This window comes from Mytilus californianus, unplaced genomic scaffold, assembly GCF_021869535.1.
Source record: "Mytilus californianus isolate M0D057914Y unplaced genomic scaffold, xbMytCali1.0.p SCAF_5, whole genome shotgun sequence".
Taxonomy (NCBI): domain Eukaryota; kingdom Metazoa; phylum Mollusca; class Bivalvia; order Mytilida; family Mytilidae; genus Mytilus; species Mytilus californianus.
The window spans coordinates 14,189,234-14,200,898 of record NW_026262701.1 but is presented as its reverse complement, the minus strand read 5'-3'; the positions used below and the strand labels follow the sequence as shown (position 1 = coordinate 14,200,898).

Below are 11,665 nucleotides of genomic sequence, written 5' to 3'. Positions count from 1 at the left end.
ACAAAATCGGAATTTTGAAACTCCGGTCTATATTTTATAAAACCTTCTCATTCGTTTTCTTCCCCTGTCTTTATGTAGCCCCAAGCACTTTGACATGAGAAGAGGTTAAATATATAAAATAGCTTTGGTATTGTATTAAGAAAATTAACCAATTAAATTTCTTTCACGAAAAACACAAGTGCAAATGACAAATCCTCCTCTACAAGATGATTAATGACTTCCATCACCTCTAAAAACATAACATTCAAGTTTCAACAGAAGACTTGCTTTTAATATGATAGACAAATTCAATAAGAACAACATAACAAATACTTGAAATAATCGCTACATGACGGATGCCCGGTGTAATAATGTTCTTTTGTAAACAAGTCAAATTATGTAATTGTATGTGGAGGATAAATATTCTCTTGATTACGCATTTCATCACATATTGAACAAGGTCGTTAATAGCATGATCAGGGTACTTCTCAACAAAATTTGAAAAAGGGTATGTCTCAGGTTTACCTCAAATAAAATTGATGATGATGAAAAACATTTTTTTATCTGCTTCAAGCACATCATCTCTATATATTATAGGTGTAATACCACCATTGTTTTCCCCTATTAGTCTGTTAAACTGGCACTTTTCAAAAAATTGTGCTGAATTTATCTATGTTTCAAATAAAGAAATACTTGGCATTAGTAAAGTTTTATCCTGTCCAGTACTACAGACAAAATTTCACATAACATTTCATTGCATATAAGATAATAACCATCACTGGAAGTTAACTAATCAAATTTCACCCCTTTTTTCCTGTGTACAAGCTTTAGTAACCTTGTATTGTAACCTCAAGTTTCCAAAATATTCTATAGAAACACCAAATAAAAAAAGAATGAAGCTTTGAAACACCCAAGATATATGTTTATGACTCTGAATTTTTTTACTGCAATGAAATGTAGGATTAATTTCCAACAACTGTCAAATTCAAAGGAATATTTTTTTTTCGAACCTTTTTCGTATGCAACCGGATGTGACGTACTATGATTTGGTGGTATTACACCTAAACATTAAAATATAATTAGACATATTGCATATATTCCGAGATTAACTCACTCTGTCAGTCTGTCCCAACTTCAAGCACTTGATTCCTAACCAGAGGCTGATCTGACTATTTAACAAAGAGACTGAAAAATATTAATACAAATACTGTTTGTAATTTGATTGATGAAAGCAAAATACAGATCTAGCTTTTCTGCACTAGGCAAGAGGATGGCATGGTGGTACCTGGACCAATAATATGCCCTTTTGTATGTATTTAATCATAGACAATCAGGATTGTCCCATATATATAAGAATTTTTTCTATTTGGTACTATGTGCTTTTGGGCATGTCATTCAGCATTGTCCCTCTGTGCCACCAGCAGTCAGGTCACCTTATGGTATGTATCGACCCCTCTGCATCAGGCACAAGGATGACGTACCAGTTTTGTGCATCTCCTTATATTTAATCAAATTACCAATACTATTGTCTATATTGTACATAAATGTATACTATGTGCATCTATAACCGTCCTAGCCATGCAGCACCGTTCCTTGGTAAAATGTTGGTGGCTTTTGCAGCAACATTACATATCCACTGAATTGTCAATTTAATAAAAGCACTTAAATTGTAAAAGTATGAAAAATAATTATGAATATTTCTTTCTTTATTTTTCAGACATGCTACATTGTGTTCCAATATATAGATGTTGATGACATTTCCTAAGTATGGCATTATCACTGTTGAGATGTATGAGGCGGACAGGATTGGGTAGATTGAGAAATACTTGCAGTGTTGTTAACTGGGTAATTGTGTTGTTAATTCAGGGTAGCTAAAAATTGAGCCCACTGTTAATTCAGAAAAAAATCTAATATTTATGATTTTTCAACATATGTATCTTATAAAATTATAAATAACCCAAAGCACTAATCAACTTGGAATTGGCAACCAGAAGTTACCAAAACACAATTATTCATTTAGTTCCTTCAAACAATGTCAGTCTGAATGTCCAAATGTACAGTCAAATATCGCTCATGGTGGTGAAATTTCACAGCGAATGCTGTTGATTGATGGCAATTCACTTTGAAATACCTCTCTGCTAATTGAATAGAAAGTATATAATATGGACATGATAGTTATTAATTGGAGTGTTATCGTAACAAATAATCAGCAATCAAACTGACTCCACACCAGCAAATGTGTTTTTTGATGGAATCTCCTTGTATGTACTTTATCTCCATAGTTAATTAATAATAAGTTTCTACACCATTACAAGTATTCTTTTGCTTCTAACAGTGAACATGTAATGTCATTTATGCATGTTTTTAGCATGTTCAGTGCCAAAATGTTAAGATAAATATGTCAGCATAATGGATTGATTGATTGGTATTTTCAACACTATTGTGCTATTATGTGGCGGTCAGTTTTTATTGGTGGAGGAAGCTGGAGTGCCTTGAGAGAACCAAGACCTTCGGTAGGAAAACTGACTATCCTAGTCGATTAAGATTGGAGTTGACCGCACCTGCCACCTGGGGGAATCAAACTTACAAACTCGGTGTTGAAAGGCTTGTCACTATAATGGAGAAAAAAAAATCCTTAAAAGTTACAATATCGATCAATGCTTTGTACCAATCTGATGAGTTAAGCCCTTTTCAACTGATTTTTATAGTTTGTTCATATGTTGTACTGTTACATCACTATCTCAGGTTAGGGGAGGGTTTGGCGCCCACTAACATGTTTAACCCCGCCCCATCCTGTATTTGTCTGACACAAGTCAGGAGTCTGTAATTCAGTGGTTGTTGTTTGTTGCTGTATATCATATTTGTTTTTCGTTCATTATTTTGTACATAAATCAGGCCGTTAGTTTTCTCGTTTGAATTGTTTTACATTTGTCATTTTGGGGCCTTTTATAGCTGACTAAGCGATATGGGTTTTACTCATTAAATTCTGTGTCATTTGGTCTCTTGTGTAGAGTTGTCTCATTGTCAATCATACCACTTCTGCTTATTTTTATACAATGTATACCAGTTACAATAAAATGTATATGGTTAATTCAAAACTTGTGAAATTGTCATTATTATTAATGTTAAATATAGATTCTACCACTGCATCGAGTGTGATACGATATTTATCCACTCGAGACAGTTAAATATTTAAAATTTAACTGTCGAGAGTGGATAAATATCGTATTACACGAAATTTGGTGGTGGAATCTGTTTCTCTAATGATTTTCAAACAATATGCAGGCAAACTTATTCCTTCTTTTTGAATGATCAGCAAAAAGATGTGTTCTTTCTATGTGACGTCATCAGGCATGGTCGCCTTTTTTCATGCCGTCACAATAGGAAATTCAGAGGAAAGCAAGAAAATTCGACATCATAATCAGATTTTAACCAATGAAGAACTGAGATCAAACGAACCACACGTTGATTAAATTTTTTTTATACAATGGGTGCAGAAAGGGATAAATTGACAAAGAATTAGAGAAAAGGAGATACATTTAGTTTTCATAATATGTGATGAACTTACAGGGTTTAGGGGCAGGAGGATTTTGGAAATGAAGATTCTGGACTGGTATGGAATGGAACAAAAATAACCTTGTCCAAAAAAGGATGAAAATAATAATTTGTACAACAAAATGCAGTAAATAAATGTGTACAAAAGCTAAAATAAAAAAGCTGATTCGCAAAAGGTGAAAATTAATTTTCCATGAGAAAACATCTTCCTACAGTTACTGGAGATTATTGTGTGTTAATAGTGAAAAAGATGTTCAAAAATAAATGTCAAGGAGACAGCATACTACCAATACACTACATGAAAATGAAGTTCTGAAGGCCATCATATAATCTTAAATGAAGTTCTGAAGGCCATCATATAATCTTAAATGAAGAGCAGATATAATTGTCATATCAAATGAATTTCATCCTAATTATCACAATATTTTTCTTTCATTTCAGAATCTTTCTGTTTTGGCTATTCCCAATGAAGGAGCTCAATTAACCCAAAAGAGATGTGCTCGCATGTTTCCAAAAAACCCATTCAACCGAGTTGACAATGACAAACTGCCAGAGGATTTTACATTGGTATACTGCAACACAAATGGAGAAGGACTGAAGCAATATTTTCTTATGATATCTTCAAGTTTGTTGATAACAGGTGGAGGTGTTATTTCTTATGGTGGTTTGATCAAAACAGTTAGCGATCATCCTGCATTTTTCTTCGGAGTTACATCTTGTATAGCATTATGTATTGGTTGTATATTAGTAATTAATCGATGCACGATGCTGAGAATTTATAAAAATATGAAAACTGATTTATATGTTGGTGTTAGACCTAAGTGGTTGTTCTTACAGGAGAAATTTACTTTCAGGCTTGAAAACATTGTCAGGAATGATTGGAAATACAGAGATAAAATACATCACAACTATCTGAAAGGGAATCTTAGAATAAAGGATAGACCATTTGTACTTTCAATAATGGATTTTTCATCATCCCAGTTCTACAATGAAATATATGGACATCAGAAATTTCTGAGTGAAGAAGCTAAAAACTTTCCCAATAAAGATAAATGAATATTATAGTCCATTGTATTAATAAATTAAATACATTTTGTGTTTAAAAATACAAATTTAAAACTTATTCAAAACTTGTATTGAGACTGGGCAATTTGAAGCTTGACATGTAATGTAGACACTTGTCTTTTGTTGGTGATAGTATGCTAGCCTACAACATGTACAAGGTATGGACTTTCTCCTTGTCTTGCCTGCAACAAATTTAGTGTAAAATGCCACATAGATATGTTTACTAACTAGCATTTACATGCAGCATAAACTATTTGTATAAAGGTTGACATTTCACAAAGGGTAGAAGGTGTAGATAATTCGTATCTCGTATAGAGGTGTCTTGTGGTATGAAGTTTCTCTGTGGCATACATGTTTCCATTCTCAATTTTATGGATGTCCATTGGTCATGACCTCATTTTCATGATTGGAAAACTTTATAAGAAAATTGTTTCAAGTTTTTTATGCCCCCGCCGCAGGGGTGGGGGCATTAAGTTTTACCCTTGTCCGTCTGTACGTACGTCCATCCGTCTGTACTTCCCAAAATTGGTTTCCGTTCTCTAACTTGAGTTTGCCTCTACCAAATGTTATGAAACTTATACACAATGCTTATTACCACAAAACACAGATCAAGTTTGAATTTTGGTGGCGTCACTGTAACCGTTCTAGAGTTATGCCCCTTTATAAATGGAAAAATTGCAAAATGTTTAGTTTCCGTTCTCTAACTTAAGTTTGCCTCAACCAAATGTTATGAAACTTATACACAATGCTTATTACCACAAAACACAGATCAATTTTGAATTTTGGTGGCGTCAATCTAACCGTTCTAGAGTTAAGCCCCTTTATAAATGGAAAAATTGCAAAATTTTTAGTTTCCGTTCTCTAACTTAAGTTTGCCTCAACCAAATGTTATGAAACTTATGCACAATGCTTATTACCACAAAACACAGATCTAGTGAATTTTGTTGGTGTCACATTAACCGTTCTAGAGTTATGCCCATTTATAAATGGAAAAATTGCAAGTTTTTATAGTCCGTTCTCTAACTTAAGTTTGCCTCAACCAAATGTTATGAAACTTATACACAATGCTTATTACTACAAAATACAGATCAAGTTTGAATTTTGGTTGCCTCACATTAACCGTTCTTGAGTTATGCCCTTTATAACTGGAAAAATTGCAAAATGTTTAGATTCCGTTCTCTAACTTAAGTTTGCCTCAACCAAATGTTATGAAACTTATACGCAATGCTTATTACTACATAATACAGATTCAGTACGAAATTTGGTGGCGACACTTTTACCATTCTTGAGTTATGTCCCTTTATAAACATAAAAATTGCTTAATTTCTAGTTTGTCTCAACCAAATGTTATAAAACTTATACACAACCATTCTAGAGTTATGCGTGTTTACAAATAGAAAAATTGCTGAATTTTTAGTTTCTGTTCTCTATTTAAGTTAGCCTCAACCAAATGTTATGAGACTTACACACGATGCTTATTACCACAAAACTCAGATCAAGTTCAAATTTGGGTAGCATCACTTTTACCGTTCTTCAGTTATGTCCCTTTATAACTATATGATATGCAAGCGGGGGCATCATCTGTGTCCACATGTGGACACTATCCACATTTATTTTTTTTTATCACACCTTTTTTCTTTCTTTCAGTTTTATGAGTATTAAGTCAATTGTATTCGGTATATAGAATCATTGGGTTCCCCTGACCTTGAATCTCATTTCATAGATATAGAGCAAGACTTTCAACAAAAATTTCAATCATAATCATTATAGCAGGCAATCATACTACATCTCCTTATTTTTATATGAAATTTCAGCTTGTGCATTCTAGTTTTGTTTGACTTTGTTTTATTGATGTATCCCACAATGCCTCTTTTTTTCCATCACACTATGTAATATGGCAGGTTTGGTTTGTGTACACATGATGTGTCATTTTAATTTCTATGCCTTTTCTCCTAAGTACTTCTAAATTCAGTGAGAAAAGATTTTTTTTATGTAGATGTGACAAGTGAACCATCAACAAACTAGTTGAAAAAATTGTATGTGTTTTGGCTATTATCTTGAGAACTATAATATAGAAAACTGTGAACAGCTTCATATGACTTAAGTATGTGAAAATGGTTTCCACGTTTGCAGATGATTTTACTGCTGCATATTTAACCAGAAAGCATCTAGTTTTGTAATGAGAAGTATATTGTAAATACAAATATTTATTGAATGCTACTAAATGGATAATAAAACATTTGATTTACTGCCAATAAAAGTTTCTTTTGGCAATATAAGCAAGTGTCATCACTAGGTCTCTACCTTTGCTGTATTATATTTTTTCAAATCTTCTCTTCCACTTCCGTGCAGTTTCAGATTACAATTTACTGTAATCAATATTAATTGGATCTCAAAATACAGAGAATCTACTACACGAAATTTTCTTAATGGTTAAGTTGAAATGATCTTTTTAAAATCTTATCACATAAAGCAACTTATCACTACCACACTTACTTGTCACCAGTTACATAACAGGTGCCATATGTGAAGGGTGAAAAGCTATATACCAGAGCACCTTTCATACTAGTTATTTTTTTGTAATGTTGAGGGAATTGTCTATCTTTCAGGTTACTTGGCCTATTTGTATATTTTTATCCATAACAGTGATGTTTTTATTTAAATTAGAGCTGTTTTGCTTAATTGGAATTTTTAAGTTATATCGATACAATGCAATAAAAATATTTCTGATAGTTTCCTGAAAAATCTAGATAATGGTCATCATTCAAGAATGACAAGGAATCTAGTAAGAAGTTAATTATGTTTTCAGCCATGTGACTTTTTGTAGATCTTGTTCTGCTCATCTTCTTTGATATTTACTGTTTCTCTCAATCAACAATAGTTTACACAAAAAAACTGCATACAAGGGAAGTAACTCTTTCATTATAGGGGTTAACTAATGTTTTCAGTCATTTTGACATATTAATAGGTAGTTCTGCTGATAGTTTTTGCTAATTTCAGGATCTAAAAAAGTCTAAACAAAAAAACCACAAATATGAGTAAAAATCATCATCCAAAGTCAATAACTATTATAAAAATTGACTATTTGGTAATGTTGACTTATTTGTAGATCTTGTTCTGTTGATCATTTTTGCTACATGTATGCAGTTTCCCTGGACTATAGTATCTGGGGAAAAAACGTTGACTTATATTCAGTTGGAAATAAATGAAAAGATGTAAAGATATAAATAGTTTAATACTTTCATGAGTTGTTTATAAAATAATACTTTGTTTACACTTAAGAATTTAATACATTAAAATGAGAATATGATAATAAGGTGAATATAAATAACAACGAATTCATCACAAACAAAAAAGACAGAAAAATAGAATAATAAAAATAAAAGATGAAACATATATCATTATAATTGGACTTTTCTAATGGTTTTCAAATGCTGAATGCTGTGTATGAATTTGTGGACAAATGAAATAAAAACATTCTGAGGTAATTCATCTTTTCATTATTTCTAAAATTTTGGGTACAAAATAGATCCAAAATGAACCTCTTCTTTATTTAAAATCATATAAAACCTTGATCTTACTATTAGCAATTCAGTGTTATAATGCCAACTGTCAAATAGAATTATCATTCAGCAATCTCAAATTGGTAATTTTAGGCATAACTCCTAACACGCCTAACCCATACAAGAACAAATGCTACTGATAATTGTGAAGTTTCAAAAATACAACATACAAACTAACATATATTTTTTGGTTATTAATTCAAAATAATTTCTCAATACCCAATATGTATGTTGCTATCCAAGGCCTGAAAGTTATAACTTTTTTTATTTTACATTTTCAGTTAAAAAAGAATACATATAATAGAGCCTTCGTCAGCTTAAACATGTAACAAGGTCCTCATTGAAAAATAACGATTGATTATAAGTCTGAAACTTTTTTACATTTGCTGAAAAGAATATCAAAAGATAAGTTCTTTGGTAACAGAAAAACATAAGATTATTGACAAATTAAATCCCAATTCACCCCCTTGAGCATGCTACACTGAATATAGGGATGGAACAATCACAACCCTTATTGCAATATTTCACCTAAATTAAATGTACATTTCCGTAGATAAATGTAAGTATATATATATATGTGCACCAATATTTTTCAAAAACATTGCAGAACATTCCATAAAATGGTTTTCTAACATTCTAAAAAATTAATAAATCCTTTAATTATTCCTAAAATAGAATTTTGTAGTGAATTGATGCATCCAAACATAAAAGGTAGTGGAAGATATCTAATATTGCATGAAATGTAGGTCAAAATTACTAACAAGTTGTAGAATATTGTTTTTGTACAAAATGCAATACTGAAGCATTGAAGTATCATTACTGCACCAAATTAAGGTTTCTGAGGTATGGACCAAAATACAAAATTTTAAACATTGTCAACCAATGCATGAAATGTAGGTTATGGAAATACAAGTATTGGGTTTTACTTTTCAAGAAGTTATCACTAAAATATTACCATCAATTTTTAGAAAATGGACATTACAAATCTTTATCACAGTCATCTTAGAGAGTCAGGGTGGCCCAAATGTTGCAGAGTAATATTGTCATATCCTATAAAAAGGACTTTGGGGGTGGAACATCACTGGTATTTTAAATAAACTATTAAAACTAAGTAAATCTAGCTTGAATTGTTTTGAACTTTATGTCACTCATAGTGACCCCAATGTTGCTGAACAGCAAGGTACTTGTAGAGGGGATTATAGTAGTAAATTACTACTAACTTGTAGATTTGTAGAAATGGACCTTTACACAACAATTAGTCAAATAAGGATATATGGTATTTTGGCATGGCACAAGGTCATGTTTTTCTAAGACTGTTTATAATGTCTTTGCACTTAATCCAGTGGATGTGTACGTACTGATTGATATTTAAATCCATGAAAACATGGTTTATATATCAGTTGAAAAAGGCTTTGAACTAGTTTTCTGTAACTGAGAGTTAATTTTTTGATTATAAAAACTTACAATTATACTGAATAATATCATTTCGTCCAAACAGATTTAAAATGTTTGATATATCTATATATATATGATACTGTGTAGATACATTGTATGTATAATACATCTATATAGATAAAAACAAACTGTTTTATGTTTGCTTGAATAAAAATACATGTAAAAGAAATGATCACAATTTTTTAACAATATATAAAATTCTAGGAACATGTCTTTTGATTATAGCACTGTACTATCAAGTAATGAAATTCCATGTACATTGAATACATGTATAATATATTAAATAAATGAATATCCACATACAGAATTCCATGTACATATACATTGAAAATAATACTGTACAATCTTACATATGAAATTCCATGTACAGTGATTTATAACAGGTGTACTATCCACATATTAAATTCCATGTACAGTACTTGAATATAATACTGTACTCAGTACATAGTGTACTGACAAAGAGAACAACAAATATTCAGTCTGGGCATTTCATCATTCTTTTAGCAAATTCCCACCCTATACAAAATATTTCCAGTTGCTTTGATCTGTGAAAATGTTCAAACAACAAAATCATTCAATTAAAATAGTTTTTTTTCAATAACAAGAGCAAATATTAATACAAAATGTATCGGTAGCCATTTAACAAATAATAACTCATAAAACCAATTAATATAATCAACAGAACATGATACTGGTAAAAAACAAGCCATGACCAGTGGTCATTTGTGTCCTTGGGTTGCTTTTGTCCTTGATATTGGTAACCAACTGAAAGGTAATTATAAATAAGAAAAAAACTAACACAACAGAAACATTTGTTCATCACAATGTTCAAGGGATTGTTCAAAAACAACATTTGTTAAGTTGGTCTCTATTGTAAATTTTTGCAACACATATACATTGTACATTGAAACATGTACAAATGTAATTAGATAAAATAAAGACTACAAAAATGTATGGTTTAAGGTAGTATGGCTATTAACAAAAAATGACAGAATTTTTCATACATCGCCCAAATAAGGTTTAATTTTTATATTGTGGTATTTTCAAAATATAACAAAAATTATAAGTCAGCTTAGACTCAGCTAGCTTGTTTTCAATCTACGTGTTGTAAAAAATTTACATGTTTTATAAGAATTATACAAGGAAAAAGCATTATTTTGTGAATAGAAAGAACACTTAAATGACGGCCACAAAATAGCACAATAGTGCTGAAAGTGGCATTAAACACCGACTAGTCAATCAACCTGAATGACAGAGTTTTGTAATAAAATATGAGAAGATATTTCTCATAAAAATGGGTTACTAATGCCTTTTCCTTGCATTTTTTATAATACAAAATAGAAAAATTAATTGTAACTTTCTTTATAAAATTAAATTATGAGTTATCTCCCCTAGTAGAACTAGATTTTTTTTTCAAAAAACATTCTCTAATATAAATTTGTATACATAGTCAGGACAGTTGTAATAAGATCCAAATCATTTCTTTAATTACATATGTATTGTAGTCCTGGCACAAAATTGTTATTTCATTACATATCTGAACCAATTGTTTTCTGCTAATTCACAATCCAAGATGGAGGAAAAAACCCATACTACCTTAATATAAGATAAAAATGAAAGTATGTGCTGCACTTAAAAATAAACATAACAAGTTATTACACATAAACAAAGTATGAAACAAAAACAATTATTTAATTTCCATTTAGCACAAGATATTATCTCTCTGTACAATATCTCCTTCAGAAAACTACATGAAATATAATTCCCTTTGTGTCATAGGTCAATGTAAAATTTTGTAGATATAATTATAAACTCTAAAAAATGTATGGATGATTGTTTTAACATTAAGTTCATAATAGTGATTTAATGAAATATTTTGGCCTTCTTTGATTTGTCGAACTCCTATTTCTTGCGTTCCACTCAGAACATTACAATGGTTTTTGCAAGGAAAACTTAAACTATTCTACTTTCACTCTACCATTGGACAAACTAAAGAAGGCCAATGAGAACATTTTCCTACCCCTTAGCTAAATGTATGGTTTTTCCTT

General features: G+C 30.9%; 1 long non-coding RNA gene across 2 annotated transcripts; it reads left to right on the top strand.

The window, feature by feature from the left end:
• The first annotated feature begins 63 nt into the window (after positions 1–63).
• On the top strand, positions 64–4,598 carry LOC127701772 (uncharacterized). Of its 2 annotated transcripts, none has more exons than XR_007982222.1 (3): positions 64–104; positions 1,697–1,824; positions 3,976–4,598. It is a non-coding gene; the product is annotated as an uncharacterized LOC127701772 (long non-coding RNA). The 2 variants fall into 2 exon arrangements; XR_007982221.1 differs by having other exon boundaries at positions 70–127.
• Positions 4,599–11,665: the final 7,067 nt, after the last annotated feature.